The sequence below is a fragment of the Durio zibethinus genome, chromosome 3, assembly GCF_047325235.1.
Source record: "Durio zibethinus cultivar Kanyao isolate XHJ-2024 chromosome 3, ASM4732523v1, whole genome shotgun sequence".
NCBI classification, from domain to species: Eukaryota; Viridiplantae; Streptophyta; class Magnoliopsida; order Malvales; family Malvaceae; genus Durio; species Durio zibethinus.
The window spans coordinates 8,291,146-8,314,668 of record NC_143164.1 but is presented as its reverse complement, the minus strand read 5'-3'; the positions used below and the strand labels follow the sequence as shown (position 1 = coordinate 8,314,668).

Sequence of the window (23,523 nt, the reverse complement as noted above, 5' to 3'; positions counted from 1 at the left end):
TAAAAGTTATATATTTAAAATTAATACTAATAAAAATTATTAATAAGTTTCAAAATCAAAATTATAATCAATCATCATCTAATTTATTGTTAGAATGTTAAATTTTTAATTTCCATAATTAAAGAACAATCCTTAGTAACCTCAAATACAAAAAAAATTGTGGATTAATATCAACCTGGAGAAACACAGTATAAGCCGTAGGATTCCATTGACTTGAAGAAGAGTAGAACTTTGGAAGATTGTAGATTGGCCACTTCGGAAAGCTGCCGCAGCCAAAAAAAAATAAAAAATGGAGAAAAGATAGCAGTACTTGTCGGCATAACATTTCTCTAACCCCAGATTCATCCCAAACACATGAAAACATAATGTCCCATAAGAATAATTTATATAAAATATTAAGAGCAAGGAAAAAGTTCAAGAAAATATTGGAAAGCGAAATCAAAAACCAAAAAAAACAAAAAAAAAACAGCACTCTTTAATTAGAATCTCTGAATATTATACGCAGACTTAATTAGGGTGCATCTCTCCGCTGCGACAATCTCCTGTATCCACTGTACCTAAACATTTAACATTATTGGAAAGATAATTACACATTGAACTCCATTTTCAAAGAAGGCTGAAGGCTGCCCTTTCACTGCGATGCTTTGGCTTTCCTAGTCAGAATGAAAGCCAAGCCAAGCAACCACTCTCCCCATGCCTGCATTGCACACGATCAAAATTTTACAGCTGATAAACAGTGGCCTTTTCGACTTTGCTCAAATCTCAAGTTCAGATACAATAATCTATAGTTGTTATAGCTGAAATTCGGTCTCCATTAGTCAAAACATTGATTCCTAGATCTTCCCCTAAAATTTAACAAATTCAATTTGATAACTTTATTTGTTAATTCTCACAATTTTATGATAGCACAAAATTAGATCACCAAAATCTTCAGTTATAACATACCGGCGGCTGCTATTGCTGATGCTCCTCCAGCTGCTGCTGCTACTGGTGCTGCTACTGCGGCTGCTTTTGGTGCTTCCACTGTTCATAGTTGATCCACCACTCTCACTCTCACTCGACCCAGATCTCTTCTTCCACCACTCTTTGTCTACACTCTTACCAGATGCATCTGATACCATTGGCTTTGGGGAAACCTTACAATTATGATTAGTATTCGAATCATTCTTCTTCTTTTTCTTAGACCCCAAGGAAATTGGAAACACCATTTTCAGAAGAAACCCTCCATTATTTATGCTCCCACTTCTTTTAACTAGGGGTTTCGGATTGTTCTGCATCTTCTTCCCCTTCTCTTTCTTGTATGTATCTTCATTGGTCACACCTCTCCCTTCAGCAAAACTCTCCTGTTTTGGTTCGGCAGCCACAGGCTGTTGCTCCACAAGATCTTTCAAGGTAAGTTCATAACAAGACTCAGGCATTCTACTAACCATTTCCATAAGCTCCCTTTGGCCTCTAGCTATAGCTTGAGATTTTGAAGATGGCGATAGGCATCGGTAATTAATATTCGGTCTACGCGGAGGACTCCTAGAAGGACTAGTTCTCCATAAAGGAGGAGTGGAAACAGCGGACTCATCTTCAATCATGGAAGTTTCAGCTCCAAACCCCCCTTCCATGCTGTTCCAACTCCTATAATTGGCATAATTTTGAGCAGCCTTTTGCTCTCTAGGATCATAGCTCACGGCATGATCATAACTGTTACTCCATCTCCTTCCCATGTGGTCCGACAAACTGACTTGAGATTTGGGCAGTTTTGTGCCAGGATCAAGCATGTTGTTTTGGGAAGAAAATTGGGTGGAAGACAAAGGAAGAGGCAGGGGAGTGATTGAGGCTTGTTTATGAGAAGGTGGGTGCCAAGCCATTATCTTCACCGACCCTTTGTCATTTTCTTTTAACAAATTGGTTTTAATGGGGAAATAGCTCATGGTCATGGAGTGGCATGGGGGTTTGGGTCATTGGATGGTGGGGTTTTTACGTTCATAAAGTCAATAAATTCTAGAGGGCCATTCCTTTTGTCATTTTTCTCAATTATTTTTGTTCATTTGAGGAGATTTTTTGGCTTTGTTTTCTTTTTATGTGGATTTAAATACAGCCAGCTTGTCCCCCATTCATGTTTTCATGTTTTGACTTTTAGCTCCATCTTGACAACGTTTCTAAAAGGTTCACTATCAGTTAATAAATTATGATTTTTAAAAACCTAATTAATTAATTATGTCATAAATTATGTGTCATAAACTCAATTATTAATTGTTTCATAATAAAGAAAACCAAAATGTGTTTTATTCGTTTAATTTGGTGATAGAAAACGTTGATTAAAGACAAAGTATAGATATCAATCTTGTATTATATTTTCCTATTAATAATATTTATATTTTTATAAAAAATTACATGTAAACAAGAATTTTTCATAAAAAATTAGCCATTATTAAAATAATCATGAATAAAAATTATAAAATTTGATAATTTTAAATATAATACGATAATACGATATAAAAATAATATTAAAAAATATAAAAATTTTATAATTTAAAATTTTTAAAAAATTATATAAGTTTAATAAAAATTAAAAAAATTTATATTTAATATATTAAGATAAATTATGATATAATAATTTTTATATTTTATATATATTTAATATAAAATAAACAAATATAAATACATTGATTGTCAGATGTAACTTTGGCTTTAGACAATGATGTTGTTTGATTAAGCCTGACCATCTCCAGCTTTTGAGTGATGGGTGGAGTTGTTTGTTAACCATTCGGTGATTTAATTCTATTTTAATAAAAAAAAAATGGAAGGCTTTAAGCTTGACACTTTTGGGATTATTTTTGTAAAGGGAAAAAGCTTAGCTCTGACTGTTAAAAAAAAAAAAAAACTTAACTCCTATTCAATTAACTTAAGTAAGCTTTTCTTGATTTATTTTTTATGTTTAAAATAGGTTGTAATCTTGAAAGACTGTGATTAGTTCACTAACCAAAATCAAAGAGTGTTGGACACGGCTATAAAAAAAGAACATTGGTAAGATAAAGTTGGCTTAGTTTTTAGTGCCGTATAAGCTGCGCAAGGTTTACCTTGCTATCATCATTCCACTCGGCTCCCTTTTCCTTGACGGAATTATCAAAGCCTATTTCACTATTTACAATTTCTTTTGGTATAAGATTGAATTTATTATTATTATTATTATTATCTATGAGTTAATGTGTTGATATTTTAATTATCACAGTGCTTCAATTTTACCAAATCCAAGTTTTTAATCAAATGTTAAAACCTTTTATATTAGATTTTTATTTTTTAATTTTTAATTTAATTTTGGATTAATCGAATACATAATTAGTTAGGTCTATACGAAGGCAAAAAAAGCGAACTCTCTAAATCATAATTTTTTTGTAAAATTTGATAGTTCATTTAGATATTATAAAATTATAAAAATTTTTAGTAATGCTTAGACACTAAGTATTAGAAAAGACAAATTATCATTGTGAGGAGCTTAATACAAAGTTTATGTGCAACATAAAAAAAGTTATGGCACTATATTTATATCATAAGTACTGATTATGGATAGGATCATGATCAATAATTTAAAAGTTTTGCTCAATCTTTGGTCAGATTTGATTTATTAGACTCATAAATTAACCTAATTCGTTAAAAATTTTAATTTATATGAGGTGACCACCTTTTCATTTTTTATTTTAAAAAAGTAAGATATATATATATATATATATGAACATTATGCATTCGTACCACCCTTTTCCTTGTGATATTTGGATCATTTATATTGTTCAAAAAATGGCCAAGGCGCTAAGCCTAAGAACATCCTTCTTTTTCTTGTATAAGATGCTTAAAATTTGAATCTCCATCCCAACTTTATTATCAAATAAAAGATAAAGAAAATGGTTCTATTTTCTTTCATTGTCTTCATGTAGACCAATTAAAGAAAGATTCTTTTGGATGATCCCTTCCACAAAAATTTCTAATTCAAAAAATAAGGGGAGAAATTGTTCTCTTAATTTGGTTTTAGGGTTTACTCAAGGGAGTGTTAATATGTCACTACAAACATATCATAACCTTAAGTGCACTTATTATTATTATTTCATTTATTGTTAATAAAATAAGAAAGAGTTACCTCGTATAACATCACTTGCGTTCAGAAATATGATTTCATTTGTTAAATTACAATTCAACCATGTTGGAATTTGCACTTCATGAATAATGGGCAAGTCTGCCTTTTAGGTACTTGGAAACTTTAACTCTTCATCCATAAAAGCTCATTAAGGAGAATAATGGGCGAGTCTGCCTTAACGTACAAGGGCAATATCTACATAATATTCGACTAAATTACTTTTTCATTTTAGGAATTTAACAAATCCAATTACTTTTATAAAATCTTTGTCTTATTAAAGGCTCCTCATTTGCTTTTACCTGTCATTTCTTTCTTTTGTTTTTTCTTTTTATTGAAATTGAACAATAATTGAAGTTTCATCAGCCCGTGAAATCACCACTTTTTATGCAACCCATGTTATCATCCTCCTTTCACATTACCCAAAGGCAAAAGCAAAATGGAGAAAATAAAACTTTGAAAAGAATTCTACTTTACTTCACCTCCTTTCTTAATTGGCAAAATTTCTTTTCCCTTCTTTTACCTTTATGATTCTTCCAATAGGGAAAAAGAAGTAACAATATTCAACCTTACTTCATTTTTTTTTTATTTCCTTTTTGATGAACAAAAATCAATCAGTCGACCCTACTTTGGTTCACAGCCAAGTCAGTAGTTGTGTAATAAAAAAAAATTAATATTTATTTATTTATTTATTTATAGCTTGATGTGTCTTAATCAATTATCGCCATACGTAATCCGAAGAAGAAAGGCAATGGACGAAAATTAAAACGAAACTATCCCTACCTAGAAACTTCCAACTGTTGACTTGTGACATAACATGAAACAAGTCTAACATAAGCCTGAGGAAATATGGCTCTCAAAATTTTCAGGAAAACTAAAACACACTCGGTTGAGTGATTTTTGAATCATTTGGTATGATTTTGAAGATGATGTTTCAGGGTTTTGAATTTTAATGAATTTATAAATAAAATATCTTCACGTAATAGCTTTTTTAATTAGATAAATATAAAAGTAAGAAATTTAAAAATAAAATTACAATTAAAAAAACACATACACTGGGAAATAGATAAAGATCAGAAAGAAGATCAAATACTTAAATGTGTCAACGATGTTACTGCCGCACGAGGGGGCAATTTAGTTTTGTTCAAAGCCTAAAATTTCAAAGACTTTGCCTGGAGCAGTAATAAATTTCAAAGAAATAAAAATGCAAGATTTTCATTGAAATTTCCTTGTGGTAGGGACAATATTTTGTCGATGGAAAAGAATGGGGTCTAATGTTACGTTGCTTTAATATGATGACAACTTTAAGTTGATACGTCAAGGAAAGGATTTAATATTTATGAAATTACAAATACTAATAAAATTATAATCAATGTTATATCATATATAAAAAATTATTAAACAATCAAACTAATTTATTAACAAATTAAAATCAAATTTACACATAATAAAATTTAAATCTAAAATTTTAAGATTTCTTTTTTACTACTAAAATAAATACCTATTTGCATTTAATATTTCTTTTCCACGATCTGTACCAACTCCCAAATAAAATGTTTGTTTTGTTGTTACTATGACTATATATTACTCCATATATCTTTTTAGCCCGTGGCCTATATATGACAAAATTTTTAATATTTGTTTGTATTTTCTTAATTTATAAAGTTTATTTTAATTAGAATTCAAAACTTATTTTACATAACCAGAAATAAGTCCAATACTAATAAATTTTTATCAATGAAAATTTTTTATCAGTAATTATTAACGAATATGCAACGGTTTACCGACAAAAATATAAAAAAAAAAAATTATCAATGGAAAACCAATGAAAAAAATTTTGTCTATAATCCATCATTAAAAGTTGACATGGGAAAATAAACATTTGACGTCACTTTTAACTACAGATTTTTTTTCGTCGGTAATCCATTGCCAAAAGCTTCAATGAAGGATTATCTACGGAAAAAATCTATCGCTAAAAGAAATTTTGATAAAAAAAAGTTTAAAAAATTTTCTTTTTAGAGAGAAAAATGTTTAATTTGTTGCTAAAAGTTTCAACGACAGATTATCGATGTAAAAATCCATTGCTAAAAAAAATATTAATAAAAAAAGGTTAAAAAAATTTTTGTTTTGGAGGGAAATGTTTTTAGCGATAGAGTCCATCACTAAAAGGTAAGCATTAGAGATGGATTTCGTCGATAATTCATTGCTAAAAGTAAAAAAAAAATTTTAATTACTGATGAAAGATTCATATGTAATTCATCGTTAAAAATCTATTTTTAGTCAAAATCCCCTCCTGCTTTCCTTTCTTCCTTAATTCTTGATTTCTTTCTCTTCCTTTTCTCCTATCCTCTCACTAGTAATCCTCGTCGACCTCGATACTCGTGCTATCCTCTTCAGACCGGCTTTCGACTTGTATGTCTGCCTTTAAGCCCGCACCATTCTCCCCCTGGCTCCACCCTTCAGCTTGCGCCATTCTTTTCTCTCTCTACCCTTGAGTCCGCACCCTTAAGCCTATGATTGCAACATCCCTGCCTAGGTATAATTTCATTACTTGACTCGTCAATTTTCATTTTTTTTTTTAGAGATATATGGATAGTATGCATTTATCACATTTGATATCAAGAAATTTGTTTTATTTTTAAATAACATTACAAAAATAGTAAGGTAACAGTTAAAAATAAAGAATATTAAAAATTTCCTTTTATTATAATTGTATTTTGACAAATATGTAACATGAATAAATTAAATAAACTTAAAAATTTAAATAATTGAGAATTTTGAATCACTTGAATGCAATGATTGCTATATAATTTTAAAGATTTGAAATAAAAGTTTGAGAATTAAGTCCTAAATCTTAATCATCTACTCATTTCAATAATTTGTTTTAAAATTTGATGCTGAAAATTATATAGAGAAACAATACATGTAATGAGAAAAATATTAGATCTCTTTAAGTTTTTATAAGTTTTTTTAAATCAAATTAAATTCAATTGGGTGTGCATTTCTTTTTATTACTTGTCTAGAAAGAAAGGGGACATCACATCAGAGCTTTGATTGCAAGAGTTAAGTACTAGTCATCGTTTAACGTTCACATAATCAATTAGCAAAGATCACATAGAGAGATATGGCCGAAGAATAGTTGATATAATTAGTTGGGTCATAATTTTTTAAAATTATTACTATGATAATTAAATCTTTGGGTTACTATCAATACAGCTATTATATCTTAAATTTGTTTTTAGTCAAACATAAAGGGATTCTTTCTTGAATCCCACTCCTCAATACAGGAGCTTCTCACCCAAAAAGAAGAATAAATAATATATAACTTTTATATGGATTGGATCGTTGAAACATTAAATTCAATTAGCATAGGAATTCCTTCTGTTTTGTGTGAAGGAAACAGCAAAGACCATGGACCTTACATTCTGAGTCTTGCCATATAATATAGCCCATATTGGAAGCCTTAGCTTTAAAAAATAGGTATTACGTTTTCATGTTGGGCTCCTTTTGGAGTCGTTCATTTTTAGATGTTAGAGTCTCCGCCTTTGGGCATATCAGGCATCCCACTTTTAGCATGCTGAAGGCAGAGGGTAACTAATTAACTTAGACAACTTAGGTCAGTCAACAGGTGTAACCATTATTTTTGTATTATTTTTTTTTTTATTTTTCTTTTTTTTTATTTTTTATTTTTTCGGTTCAGTTTGACAAAAATACGAGTGTATTAAATGCACTCTCCCTAAAGTCTAAAATTCACAACCACTGTTAGCTGCCAGTAGTTGCTCGACATCTTGCTTAACTTGGCAGCGTAAATTTTGGCCACCAAAATTTTCAGATCAGTTGACAATCTGGGATTTGAATACAAAAAAATTGAGATTTGAATATCAGAAAGCTTTATAAATAGAGCTTGTTTGTTGCAAAAAGGAAGGGGCCATTAATTCAAAAACCCAGAAGCCCTGTAAAAAAAAATCTACTAGATTAAAAAAAAAACTTTTTGTCGAACAAAAAATCCAAGACAAAGCAAGCTAAACAAACACAAATTAAGCAAAAAACTCAGTCTCTGAAAACGAGGACCACAACACCAAACAAAAAATAAAAATAAAAAACAACATAAACACAAAAAAATTTCAGTTGAAACTTTCAGGCCAGATCTACATTGTTTGGAGCATTTTTTTTGTTGTAAAATCAGGCTTAGATCTAGACTCTGGAGGCTATAGGGAGCATTTCAGTGTTTTTTGATATTTTTCGACCATGGACATGGTGGTCGGAGTTCACTGGAGCTGGGGAACACGACGATCATTGCGATGGACGGCCACTGGCCTCTGACCTGCCTGAAAAAAAAATAGAGTTTTTTTCTGGGAAAGGGAAAAAATGATCGAAAAATTTTTTTGGGCCTTTTATAGAAACTGCAAGAGCCAAAATGACGCCGTTTCAATAAAGACTAAAACGACGTCATTTTAGCCCTCGGGATCCGCGTACCCGACCCGCGACCCGTTTCTTCATTTGACTTCTGACTAGTTCAGCTAAATCAGCCCAGACCGAACTAAACCGATGTCAAACAGCGAAACCAACCAAACCCGCATTGATTGGATCGTTGACCGATTCGGTTCAAGTAAAAATAATTTTTTTTTGAAATTTTTGGAATTTTTTTATATATTATTTTTGTTATTTTAAATTTTATTATTAATATTCATGCATATTAAAAATGTTTATATCTATTAGAATAAATTTTTATTGAAATAAAAAAAAAATAAATGATGAAATATATAACAAAAATTTTTTGATAATTTCGTTAAAATTTGGAATAAACCTTATAAAATAATTGATAAAAAAATTATAACTAAATAAAAATAATAAAAATATAAGAAAAGAAAATTTTTATTTGACGATGAGATTTAAAAATATTTCGAGTAGTGATACCTACGAAATCTCTATGGGAAAAGATTTTTTTTTAAATACTACTAGTGTATTGGAGTATTTATAAAAAATTTTCAACACAATAAAAATTTTTCTTTTTACTAATAAATTAAAAATAATAATAACATAAATGTAGAAAAAAAAATTTTATCTAATGATGAGATTCTAAAAGTATTCCGAGTAGTGATGTTTTACGAAATCCTTAGGTGAGAAGATTTTTTAAATATTACCAGTGTATTAGAATATTTTTAGAAAAACTTCAATATAATAAAAATTCCTCTTTTCTTCAAAGATTTAAATAAAAATAAAAATCAATAAAATTTCTAAAAAGAGAATAAAATACATGCATCAATATATCAACATTTTGTATAGCATGCACGACATAATTTTTTGTGAAAAATAAACTTGAGCCTCAAAGGATAAGATTCTAAGGTATTCTGAGAAACGATGCCTAAGAAATCTCTAGGTGATAAGGGGTTCTTCTAATGTTACTAACGTACTGAAACATTTTAAGAATTATTTCAATAAAAGAATCCTAATTTATTTTTCTCAAATAAAATTTGAACAATAAATATGGAACAATAATAAAAGAAAAAATAGAAATTTCAATAAACAAAGGAAGTCAAAGAAATTATTTTTCAAATACCGAAAATAAGACTACTTTTATCAAAATCAATGGATAACACATAATCAATTGGTATTATTTTAAACGGGCATTGTGTGGGTGCTAATCTTTCCTCATAAGTAATCAATTTTCGGACCCAGATTATTTCGCAGACCCTAAAAATATCTTTTTAATAGATTTTAATTAATTTTAAGATTTTATTAAAAGGATATATTCTAATAGGTGGCCAATCACACCTAGTCAAAAAGATTGGTGGCGATTCCGTTATTTTTTTTTTATTTTTTAATTTTGTTTCCAAATTCATCGGACAGACATAAAACTGTTACGATAGCTTGACGACTTCACTGGGAATGTCATTTATTTTCGAGAGTCAAGCCAAAATTAACTGCATGTTATCCTTAAATTTTGATTTAAACAATCTTAATCGGTATTTAGTTTTTAATTCCTAGATTCTTTTTACTTTCAATAAAAAAAAAGCCAAACAAATAAAAAACAAACCAAAAAATGAAAAACTTTCATATGCATTTCTTTTATTATTTTTTTTATATGTATTATTCTAAATAAATTAGAAAACATATGCACATACAATGACACAATGCATCTCATGCATGAACTTTATACTTGGGCTCTATCCTTAATAGGAGGAAGTAAAGTACCTATGTCTTCGTGAGGTGATAACCTCCGTAATGTCAAGCGAAATACTTTCACTCAAATTGAACCATTTCTATTCGTAACATGTAATGGGTGAGGATCGGGATACCTTACTAGTCTAGCATGGTCGACAGTAAGGAACAATTTAAGAACCTTTAAACGTATGTCAACCCAAACCAAGCATGTAATAAGCCTAGGAAGCTAACCTTTGGTAGAGCCTTACCCACCCTCTTGTAAAAAATACTTAAGTCCAAAACGTATAAGAATAAAAGTTGTGTGTAATACAAAATAAAAAATCTCAAAACAATAAAAAAAATTTTTTTTCAATCTCAAACCACATAATCACACTAACTCGATTTATTTTGCATTCTTTTTCTTTTTACATAAATTATATCATATAGTTCCGTATCGAGATATTTGCTCTAGGATATCTTTCTCCCAAGAAGTCTTCATAGATCCCATAAAACTACAAATTTACTTATCTTCTGTTAATGTTCCATGTGAGTCATATAATAAAGTATACGCTTGGTAGAAAAAAGCCCAGCAAAAGAATAGAGATTGCTTGCCTACCGACTATGTGTCTGAGTTACCCAAGAATGTGCATTTGGATCTCACACAGAATGATTTAGAAGACTTAGCCATTATCTGGGGACAGTTAAGTGAAGAAAGGAAAGAAAACTTTTGTAAAAAGTACAAACATATTACATCCTTCATTCTAATAGTGATTGATGAGCAGCTGGTCAGGGTAGCTATACAATTTTAAGATCCATCCTATAGATGCTTCATTTTTAATTAAAAGAATTTGGTGCCAACTATTGAGGACTATTCAATTTTGCTTGGGATAAAACTATAATGTTCAAATAAAGTGTTTACTTAAAAGTCGAAATCAAATTATCATAAAAAGTTAGGAAAGCTTATAGGGATAAAAGTAAAAACCATAGATTCTTTTGCAAAGCCTAAAGGTGAACACCTCAGTATCCGTTAGGATTTTCTCTGAAATTTTATCCAAAGGTATCTTAATGATGATCAAGGCCTAGCTGTGTTTGCTTTAGCATTATATGGCATGGTAATCTTTTCGAAGACTTGGGGTTACATTGAGATAAACTGTGGTGAACTTTTTTTAGTAAATTGAAATCTAAGCAATTATTTTCGCACTAACAATCCTAGCCAAAACCATTAGGTCATTGAATTTATGTGGACGAAATGAAAATGGACGATTCATAGGATATGCATCGCTATTGTATGTGTGAGTCATAAGTCATTTCAAATACAAAGCCATATCTTCGAAACAAGGCACCAATCAAAAAGTTTTACAAAAGCTAATGGCCAACATTGAAGACTAAGAAATAGTGGGTTTTATTCCTATAAAAGCTTACTAGGGATGAAATTGAATGGATGGTACCTTGGATGTCTCAGGTGTTTTTGTTGTGTCGTAGAGGAAACGACCCGTGAATACCACTGTTAGGGCTATGGTGTGTTGCGAGTTACTCTTCATTGATGGTGCTTAAGCAATTTGGTGTAAAGCAGTTTATTCCTACCACTCATGGCTTGGTTCAGGTAAAATTCAGTTATAGGGAACCAAATCCACCAAGAACCTCAGAACAGTTGATCCAAGCATAGAAGAAAATATGAAGAATGAGATTAGGGCCTTTCATCGACAAAGTCACCCCTGATTATCAAATTTGGAAAGCAAAATAGCTTAGAAACATAATACTTTTTCTTGATGATAGCCCACATCAATTGGTTAATCTTTCAGGAGAAGTGTAATTCTCAAAATTTGAACTTGTCAAGAAATAATTAGAAGCTAAAAAATAAAAAATAAGAAAAAAATTTTGAGACTTCATAAGAGGTGGGACAATTAAAATATGAAGCAGAGATACAAAGGAGTAGATCGGAGAAAGTTATAAAAGAATAGGATGTGGTCAATAATGATTTGAAAGATCTGTACCATGAAAACAAGAAATTACGAGTCCATTTCAAAATCGAAAAAGTCACTAAGTTTTACCTTAGTTGACAACATGAGATAGATGAGCTCCGAGAATAAATGAACCAATAAAAAGGCAAAGCTCAAGAAAAGTAAGAGAAAGCCACCATAATTTCTCAAAAATGCTAGAATTGAAAGGGGTTATACTCTATAGCTTCAGCAAGATTGGTAATATGCCAAAAAGAAAAAGAAAGGTTCAAAGCCATGCTTGCAAAAGAGAGAAGAAAACACCTTGAACTACTAAATGAAAAAGAATCACTTCATCAGATAATCCAAGGGTTAGAACTACAACTGCAAGACCACAATAACCATATTTTGACAATAATAGATAAGTGGCATAGAAGAAAAAAAGATTGGATCTTCACATGTGATTCAGAAAAAAGATGCATATATGAGATGGAAAACAAAAAGCTTAAGGAGGCAACAGTACATAAAGTACATAACCAGTCAAGTTTGTAAGGCAGTAAAAAAGGCATGAGAGATGGTTAAAAATGTAGAAACGTTAAGACAAGAAATCAATCCCATAGAAAAATATGCATAGTGTCTAGTAAATATTTTAAATAAAGCTAAGGATCATTATAAGCAACTCAAACACTTCTATAGATATAATTCTAGGATGATAAATCTCATGTAACAAAGTTATATGGAATTAATGAAAATTTTTAGTGTTGAAATTTGTCCAAAAGCAAATATCTTCCATTTGTATTCATGTATCATTTTTTTTTATAAAATAAAAATTTTCAACACATGGCATTTTGATTTTTTTTAAATTTTTATGGTAATAAAGGTTCAAGAATAGCTTGCCCATTAAAAATTTTGATTCAACCTACTCGTCATTCATACAACACAAGAGCTCAAACAAGAATCATAGAACAAGAACAGGCCAGTTGATTTGAAAAGATTAAAAAAGCTCAAGAAGAGCTAAAAGATGATTTTAATAGGATAATGGACATACTAAAAAATTTAGATAAAAGAAAAACAGTGGAACAAAATTCTAGCCTCAAAGAGCAATTGTCAAACATGGTAGATCCTATATACCCTTCAGGGTTTGAGCCACAGCCAACCTAACCTTTTCAAGGAATTAGAATTCAAATTCCTACTCCCAGAAGATATTCCAATTCTTATCCAGGAATGACATAAGCACCTATTCTAGGATAGTTTTAAAATTTTCTAATCCTGTTATGATGGATAAACCACTTGAACCAATCTTGGTTCTTGACTTGGATGATCTCAATGAGAGAACAAAGCTAGGGATAAAGATACTTGAGAAAATAAAAGATACCAGTGCCCAAGAGAAGATGAAGTTATTAGAAAAAAGCTTAGGGTCGTAAAGGGAATGAATTTTTATGGCTCTACAAATGCAATTGAGCTTTATTTGATCTCAGATGTGGTTATTCTGTCTAAATTTAAGGCCCTTGAATTTAAAAAGTATAATGACATAAAATGCTCAATGACTCATGTTATCATGTGTTATTGTAAGATGAAAGCACATGCTCGTGACGAAAAGTTGTTAATACACATATCTTAGGATAACCTTACAAGATCTACAGTCAGATAGTATGTTCAACTAGACAGGACTCATATTCATTCTTGACAAGAGCTCATAAGGGCATTCCTTACACAATATCAGCATGTCATGGATCTAGCTCTAGATCGTCTATCTTTATAGAGTATAAAAAAAAAGCAACTGAGAGCTTTAAAAAATATGCACAAAGATGAAAAGTTATAACTGCATAAGTACAACCTTCTTTCACTGAAAAAGAAACAACTGTCTTATTTATGAACACCTTGAAAGCACCATACTATGAGAGACTAATAAGCAATGCAACCAAAAATTTTACAAAGATGGTGATATTATATGAGATTATCAAAAATATCATAAAGAATGGTAAGCTCGATGCAAGAGAGACAAGCGAAGCAAAAAGCGGTGTAATATTAAAAAAAAAAAGAATAAAGCCCAAACGATAAACTATGTAGGGTAACATATAAGAGGTTTCACTCTATACCCTACTTCAGTGTACCAAACCCATTACTCTCTTATAAATAATATTACATCAATTTCTCATCCATATCAATCATACTAGTCACTACCACAACCAGCTTATCTATCTAATTTTTAGCCATCTTTTTGGACACTCACCTATACTGTCCTGCTACACCACCAGACCAGAATGGAGGCCTAATCCTAGTAGTAGTCCAAGATCTTCGAGAACTACTCAAGAAAAAACCAAGATCTCTAAAAATTACTCAAGAAAAAATCATTTTCGATCATATTCTCATGACATACAGATTTGTATCATCGACTTGTTGAGAAACATTTATTGGTTTTTATTATTGTTAAGCCCTTAAAACCTTCATTTCTTAAATGGTATGATCCCAATGTGTATTGTGATTATCATTATGAAAATTCAGGTCACTTTATTGAGAATTGTATTGTTTTAAAACGGAAAGTGTAAGGGTTAATCAATGAAATGGTGTTAAATTTTGAAACCAACCAACAAAAAACTCTAAATGATAATGGGAACCCTCTACCAAACCATACCAAACCATCAATAAATACTTTGATTGATTGGCAAGCAAGCTATGTAAAAAAAGGGATAGAAGAAGTCAAAACTCTGATGGCTAAGGTGTTTGAAACCTTAGTCAAAATTGATATGTTAAAACTGATAGAGCCTCAGAATTACTCTAAAAAGGTTAATTCAATTGAGAGACGTAACTATCACAAAGGTGCTTTGGGGCATTCTATCGAGAGTTATGACCAATTTCGTTAAGAGATGTAAAAGATGATGGATACGAGTCAAATAGAGTTTTACAAAAAAAGAAAAAATTTGATGAAAGCTGAAGTGTCTACCACTGATTCAAACAATAAGTTTGTTCGTAGATCCGTAACTATTTATTATGATGAAAAGCTGACATCGAGGACAGAAAAAGCCATCTTTCAACCAATAGTGACAATTAAAGTTTTTGGCCCTTTTTCATATCAGAACGATAAAGCAGTACCATTAAAGTATGATTGTGATGTTGTGGTTAATCTAGATACTGTAAATATAACAAGTGTAAGAGATATGACCTAAAGTGAGAGATGTTATTCTCTAGAAGCTTTAGAAAAAGCTAAAAAAAAAAGTAAAAGTGAGGAAAAAAAAAGTTAGAATAATCATGTCGCAGTTTCAGATAAAAAATGTCAGAAGTCAATATCTGAAAATGAAGCATGTGAATTTTTAAAACTAATAAAACATAGTGAGTATAGCATGATAGAATAGCTGAACAAGATGCCAACTAAAATTTCACTATTATCATTATTGCTTAGCTCAGAGTCACATCATAATGCTTTATTGAAGGTACCTAATCAAGCATATGTGTCTCACAATATCTTTGTTAAATACATGGAACAAATTGTTGGTAATCTGACAATTGTAAACTATATCTCTTTCAGTGATGAAGAGATTTCTCTTGAAGGTTGAAGAAGTATCCAAGCTCTTCACATTACTATAAAATGTAAGAGTCATATAATGGCTAAAATTTTGATTGATAATGGCTCATCCATCAATGTTATGCCCATGATTACTTTGATAAAACTATTTGTGGATGAATCTTACATAAACCTAGTCATATGATAGTTTGAACCTTTAATGGGACTTGAAGAGAGGTACTAGGAGATATAAAAATGCCATTGCAGATTGGCTCGTGCACTTTTAATGTGAAATTTTAAGTTATGGATATCTCTCTCTCATACAGTTACTTATTGGGTAGGTCATGGATTCATATGACAAGTGCCATTTCATCTTTATTACACTAGAAAGTTAAATTTATTATTGAAGGAAAGCTTACATATGTGGTAGGAAAAAAAGATTTACTGGTCACCTATCCGGTAATTACTCTTTATATAGAAACAGTAGATAAAGCTCTGAAATGTTTATATAGATTTTTTTATATTGCTAACACAATATATGTGGCTGAAAGACCTAAATTATATTCATTACACCTATCTATGACTATTAAAATGATCGTTAAGCAGCTTACTGGAATGGGATGGCAACTTGGAACTAGACTAAAGAAAAACCTACAAGGAATTATAGAGCCACCTGCAGTATATGGCAAGAAAGATAGATTCGACTTAAGATATAAGCCAACAAAATGGGACATAATGAAAATAGTGAATGAAAAGAAAGATAAGAAAATGGCTAATCTTGGAGAATATGAGCCGGAGTTAGAGCCTATAGTCATTCCATACCTTTATGATTCTTTTTGTTTGGGAGGATATATTTACCCATATTTGTATAGAGTCATAAGTGCAGAATTTATGGAAGAGTTTTCAGAGCTAGCCATTTAGATGATGGATGATGAAGAAAAAAAGAGTTAAGATGAAGAGTTGTTCGTATACCCTTGTCTTTCAGATTTCAGATGAATAGTCTATATAAATTCAAACTATTATAGAACCCTCTCCAAATGATATGGCTCTACGATTGCCTTTTACCTGATACATCCAGCAAATAAGGTAATGGATGTTCACTCTGTCGATTGACGTATGGTTCCCAACACATATAAGATACTATCAACCTATCTGGGCACTCTCATAAAGCTTGCAATGTATCAGTTTAAGCATGAGCTTTCCATCATTGAGCATGTAATAGATCACCTATGTATGTCAATATGCCACTAGGCCCATGATTAATTAATTTCAATGTATCTCTCTCCTATAATAATAATAATAATAATAATAATAATAAAAGATCATTAACAACATAAATAATAACATCAATAAAAACAATCAACCAAGGAATTCTAAAGACATAAACTAACACAATTCATATTATATAAATCAAGTGATTACGTGACCATTCCATATTTGTAATGTCACATAAAATCCAAAACTCAAAAGAATAAATGTATCAATCGAACTTTTAGGAAATGATTCCATCTGATCTACACTGTCATCTGCATCTTTATCATGATGCTCGTGTGTGGCAAGTTTAGCAGGTTCCTTATTATGCTTGGAAGGCTTACCATCCCTCACTCAATGTCACTATTTTATGATCCTCTAGCTTACCATCCCTCACTCGATGTCTCTTTTCGAAGGTAGTCAGACCCTTTCGACTCAGATTAGGATCAACTCCAATACCTTTACCTTTGCTAAGAATACCTCCACCTCATGTACAAGTGATATCTATACAAAAAAAAAAAAAAAAACTCATTAAGCATACATAATATATTTAGCAAACCCTAAACTCATTATCAACAGAAAAACTATTTTCTTTATTGACAGAAACAAAATATGAATACGAAAATATCGATTCCAAGGATCGAGAAAAAATTATCAAATTTTTATTCAATATAGTTAAGGCTTTCAAAACTACATATTCGAGAGCATTAAAGGCTTCTCAGAAATGGGCCTTTAAGGCTTTTACTTATAATAAGTGGAAGATTCAAAGGTTCTTACTTATAATCAGTGGAAGACTTTAAAGGCTCTTACTTTTAAGTCATTTTTTAGAACATTTAAAATCTTGAAGGCTTTTTGAAAATCCATTTCTAAGATGCTCGATAAATTTGACGATTCAATTCATAAATCGTACACTATTTTTGCAAGAATTAAAACCAAATCAATCAAAATAAACATTATAATCTTACTTGTAATAAGTGGAAAACTAAAAAAACTTATTATTTTAGGATTATTTTGATGGATTTAGGGTTAATTTTGGATTAATTTTTTATTGAAAATGAGAGAGTGAAGAATGGTTTAAGTGTACGAAAGGAAATAAGAATTTGTTGGTTGGTGTAGTTAAAAGAAATAAGAATTTTAATTTTGAATGTGAGATTTATTTGGTAATAGGGTGTAAAGTGTAAATAATGGGATATAAATGGAAGTACTCCTCTTTTAAATGATAAGCTATCATAATGCCCCTCCTTTGTTAAATAACAAAAATATTCCTCTTACAAATGTCAAATCACTATAGTGTCATTTATTTTAAATTTGCTATAATATTCTCCTATTCTCCTATTATAGCCTGCATTTATTTAATAAAAGTTAAATTATTAAGATAACTTTATGTTATAATTACAAAAATGGCATGCATCCCCTGATTGACTAAAATTATTATAACATCCCATCTACTATAATTACAAAAATATCTTTACTATCATAATTGATCAAAATTTGCTATAATATTTTCCTATTATAATTACGAAAATATCCTTCCAAAATTGGTCAAAATAACTATAATGCTCTATACCATAATTACAAAAATATTCTTATGATTGCTTCATAAGAAATTGACAAGCACTAATTGAGCAAATTCATCAATCACAAAAGAATAAAAGAAAAATCCTTCTTTCATGAAATGGATGCCTTGGCTTTTGAGTCATAAAATTGAACTTTTATTGCAGTGTTCTCCACTTGTCTTTGGCTTGAGCTGCAGCCATGAGGCAAGAAACCAGCCCCACTACACAAATCAAAGAAGGAAGGTAAACAGAGCTTGAAAGATGGATTTTGGACTTCTTCCCCACTTTGCCGTTGGAGAGTTACTTTCCTTATCCGCAGTCAACAAACCTTGAACTTGATCTCCCTGTCCCTGATGAACATAAAAAAGGCCAGCAATTGAATTACTAAATATTGTTATTTCAAATAATGCCATGATGGTTTCAAATCAATTATGCCCCCGAGCAAAAACTGGTTCAATTGTTAAGATTAATCGTTTTCCTTGGACAAAAGTTACAACTTGAAAACTGGCATTTGTAATTCTCTGAGAGACTGGAAAGCAGTTTTTGCATGTGTGGCGACAAATTATGGAGCCATTTAAATAGGGGTTTGATATTACCTCCGCAGCATCCTTGAGTGGTCCCCAACATTCCATGTGATTGTACTTTGGCAAGCTAGAATGAAAGTAAACACAAACTAAAGCATCCATTAGCTCAGGGTGTTCTGTGAAAAGGACTGAATCTCCAAGGAGCAAAGTTTTAAGTACCTAGTTTTCATTGCAACAAAAGTTCAGCAATCACCATTAGTGTCAATAGCATTGCAACTAAATACAGCATGCTGAAAAAGAAATCAGTCTATTAAATGGCTAAATGAAGGAGTAAATTCATATTGAGATCACAAATATGCCATGTCAAAGTCAAAAACATCAAAGCTGAGTGAATTTCTTATCATCTTGTAGTGTTATCCTTTTCTGATGTGAGGAAAAGTTACCAAAGGTAATTCCTTGGAGAAAATGTGGTATCTAAACTCAGCAGCAAGGTCAAGCAAGAGATTTGGACCGCTTACATAACAATGCACATTGAGAAACGTGGTCTTTCACTTTCTTCCACTCAGCAACCACATCATCCTTGTTATACCACCCTTTCAACTGCCATGGACACATGCATGTGTAAAAGTACTATTAGTTAGATGTTTCAAATCAAAATTCTTCCAACTGCAACTATATTCACAATATGGCAACTGCATACTGAATACAAATAGCTAACTCCTCCGAGGAGATTTAACTGTTTATACTGTATACCTCCATTAAACATTTAGATTAAAAAAAACTTTTGGTGCAAAGTTCGAATCCCATGATGGAAACTAATCAAATTCGTACCTGATCAAGGTCGATGACATTAGAGATTGTTAATGTTAAGTCAGCTGTGAAGTCACAGTGGGAAAGGATGTAGGTTCTTGGGATTCTTGCAGAATAATTTTTTAGCCCCACTCCCATTAAGACAACTTTGAGTTTTGAAGCTTTGAAACTTGCTGGACAACCCAAAAGCCTTGTAGCCTGGAAACTGAAAATGTCAATATGTTATTCATTTGGGCAATTAGGGGCCTTTAAGAATATTTTCAATGCTTAAGAATGTAAGCATAATTTGCAGCGGAGCTCCTTGAAGCATGTATTCAAATTTCAATGCTTAAGAATGTATATTTTATCTTCTAGGTGACGTTCAATAAAGTTGGAATAACACAGAACTGGAAAATCCAACTAGAATAACTAGCAACACAGTTAGATGACCGCCCAGATGTTTCCAACCAAGCAACAGGATATGCCATATTTTAGAAGTCTTCGTAAGCAATAAATCAAAGAAAATAGGCTGGGAAGAATAAAACTAATGTGGAGTGTAGAAAAGGACTGGCAATCGGCAAAACCAATGTTTACATTGATTGTTGCAGTGGTTTGCTATATATTTCATAACTACAAAAGACTATTTTGTACTATTATTCGGATGATGAAAGTGAGGATGCAAAGCAATGTTGGATGAAATTGTCTAGATTTTATGTCGCATGAAATCAAACAGGCACCGCCATAGATCATTCCTGTAACAAAATGTGGACTCAAAAGTACATAGTTTTGCCGCTGCAGGAAATATATCATTACAGGAACTTATGCGGAAGTGAAATCAGGTGTATGTTGCAAGTCTATTGATGCAATGATATTTTATATTTCCCAACTGAATCGCCCAATAGATGATTTAAATTTTCTAATATAAGACCACCCCATACCGATCAGAGCTGAAAGGGTACTGTTAATACAACCCAAATATTAGATTATACGTCTTTTTCTCTGTGATGTCTGTCATACGTTTCCTTACATTCATAAACAGTCTAAGCAAAGTCCAGCAAGTCAGAATGAAAGAACAAGTTGAGAGCCAGAGCTGCATGCATGAACAAAAGTTAGACGTATTTTTAATGTAAATCTGACCGTTTGTGCATATGTATTGTGTATGTTTTGTATAAAACATGTACACGAAAATTGTTGTATCACAATCATGTAGACACAATTGTATAGACACGTCAAACACAAAACACAGTTTTTGTTTCTATCAAACTTATATACAAACTATGTTATTTTTCATTTTTTTATATTATTTTAAACTCATTTCATCGCTTTAACCTCGTGTCATCGATTTTAATATTGACAGGTACATTTAAAATTACATTAAAAATGTCATTCTCTAAAGCAATTCCACACCAAAAACAAACTAATTGTCATAATCTTTTTTTTTCGTACTTCGGGTTATCAGGATTTAATCCTGTTACAGAAATTAAGAATCTGATATTTTACCAACAGATCACAACAGATCATGCCGCTATTAGCCATAATCTAAATAATTCCAATGTTACTAAACCATTAAGTTTAAAACACCTACATCTAACATTTATATATAACAATGCCACTGCAAAACAAGAATTTCTAAACAGAGGACTGAAGAACACCTCAGAGACAAGGGTGTTGTAGGAGGCTCTAGAACTGTTGCCAACGGAAGAAAGTTGAAGCTGAAAAGGTCTGAATTTTCTGTTGTTGACACCAAAGCTTTTCAACGGAGAAGGTGAAAAGGAGGCAGCAGAATGGTAGGCCATGGAAAAAGCATAACCTCTTTCTCTTCTTCTTCATTGTTCAAAGCTCACCATTGTCTGGTGTGAGAGCTTTTTCAAGGAGAGAAAGAAAAGAAATTGACGGATAATGTGAGAGAATTGACGTTCAGAGATTTTGGGTTCACGTGGATTTGTGATTCAATAGACCCCACTCGTCCAAAATCTATGTCAAGGCCTTCTTCCCTCCACGCAGTTGTTTTTTCTATTGAAAATATTGCTCGTTAGATTGTGATTGGCTTTGGGAGTTTGAACATTGTGCCACGTCATCTATATTTTTGAAAATTTTATAGCGTTACGCGTCACTAATCGGATTGATTGACCCGATTTCATTTGTATCAACGATAAAATTGACTTTAGTAATATTAAAAATAACAAAAAAAATGAGATTTATTTTTATAATAATAAAATATAATTTTAAATATAAAAATAATGATGATAGTGATATAAATTATAAATTATAACAAGAAGAAAAAATGATATTAAAAACATTAAATAAAAAATTGTATATAATTAAAATTTTAAATTATTCAATAATTATAAAATTAATAAATTGTTATAAATTATTAAATTATATTTATATCAAATAATAATTTTTAATAAATAATAAAAAATAATATATCAAAAAAAAATTATTATATTAAATTAATAAAATTATTTCACAATTTTTAAATAAAAATATAAAAGGAATAAAAAATTAAAAATAAAAATAATAAAAATCAAATTATAAAGGGTAAAAAGTAAAATAAAAAATAGGAGAAAATCGATTGGCCATTATACAAGAAATAGCCGGAGAAAGGAGAGAAAAAAATTAAAAAATTCAAAAATTAATTAGAAATCGTAGTATTTGATTTAATTTAGATTAATTTTTTTATTTGATTCGAATCAAATTCAGATATTAAATACATATTATGTTCGGATCGAATTTCAAATTAGGAAGTGAAAAATCGAAAAAAAATTGAATCGAATTATATATATTTTTTAATTTTTATATATATTTTTTATTTTTATAAAATAAAAAAAATAATTTGATATCAAAATTTACTTAAATATATTAAAATTTTATATTAAAATAATATATAAAAATTAAAAATTAATAAATCAAATCAAACTGAATTGATAAAATTTGATTCGATTTAATTTTGATTGAATAAAAGTTTGATTTGAATTTAGATCAAATTTTAAATTTTTATAATATGATATAATATAAAAAAAAATTTACCTGAATTCAATTTGAATTGAAATATTATCATCATTGGCCTGGGACCAACTAACCTTAAACACTACACATTGGTGGGTAACATCCAAATGGATGTATTTTCCGTTTGCCACAAAAATTCAGAGCAATTACATTTCATTGGTACTTCAGTTGCTTTTAAATTAGGTTTTAATTTTTCAATAGCTAGCCAACTACTCAAAATCAAATTTTAAAAAAAAAACGCTAAAAATTTTTCCAATGATTTTTTTTACTTTATTTATTATGTTTTTGGACGAACGTGAGAAGAATTCTCATTATACTAAAAGTATTATTGTCATAGAATCCTTAAAGATTCATTGATAAAATGATAATATTGATGCGATAAAAATTCCTTAAATCATTCATCCAAATAATGCTTTAATAAAATCTTAACCAGCATGTACTATCAATCTTGTTGAATTATCAACATTATTGTGAATGTTGATTTTATATTTGTGACGTGAATATAAAATTTCGAAGATATTTGATTTGTAAATTCTTAAATTATAAAAGGTAAGTGATTTTTGAAAAAAAAAATAATAATAATAAAAAATAAATGATTCCTAAATTTTGTTTAGATAAAAAAATGTATTTGATCAGCAAAATATAAGATTATTTAATAATTTTTTATTATATTATCTCTAGTCACACATTAATA

General features: G+C 30.3%; 1 long non-coding RNA gene and 1 pseudogene across 2 annotated transcripts; both read right to left on the bottom strand.

Moving 5' to 3' along the window:
- Positions 1–451: 451 nt before the first annotated feature.
- On the bottom strand, positions 452–2,014 carry LOC111301826 (uncharacterized; annotated as a pseudogene). Its single transcript, XR_016340917.1, has 2 exons — positions 946–2,014; positions 452–697 (listed from the first exon to the last, which is right to left on the bottom strand). The product of XR_016340917.1 is annotated as an uncharacterized LOC111301826 (transcript).
- Positions 2,015–18,397: 16,383 nt separating this feature from the next.
- Positions 18,398–21,135, bottom strand: LOC111301819 (uncharacterized). The gene is made up of 4 exons (XR_016338703.1): positions 19,863–21,135; positions 19,550–19,631; positions 19,104–19,250; positions 18,398–18,857 (listed from the first exon to the last, which is right to left on the bottom strand). It is a non-coding gene; the product is annotated as an uncharacterized LOC111301819 (long non-coding RNA).
- Between the last annotated feature and the right edge of the window lie 2,388 nt (positions 21,136–23,523).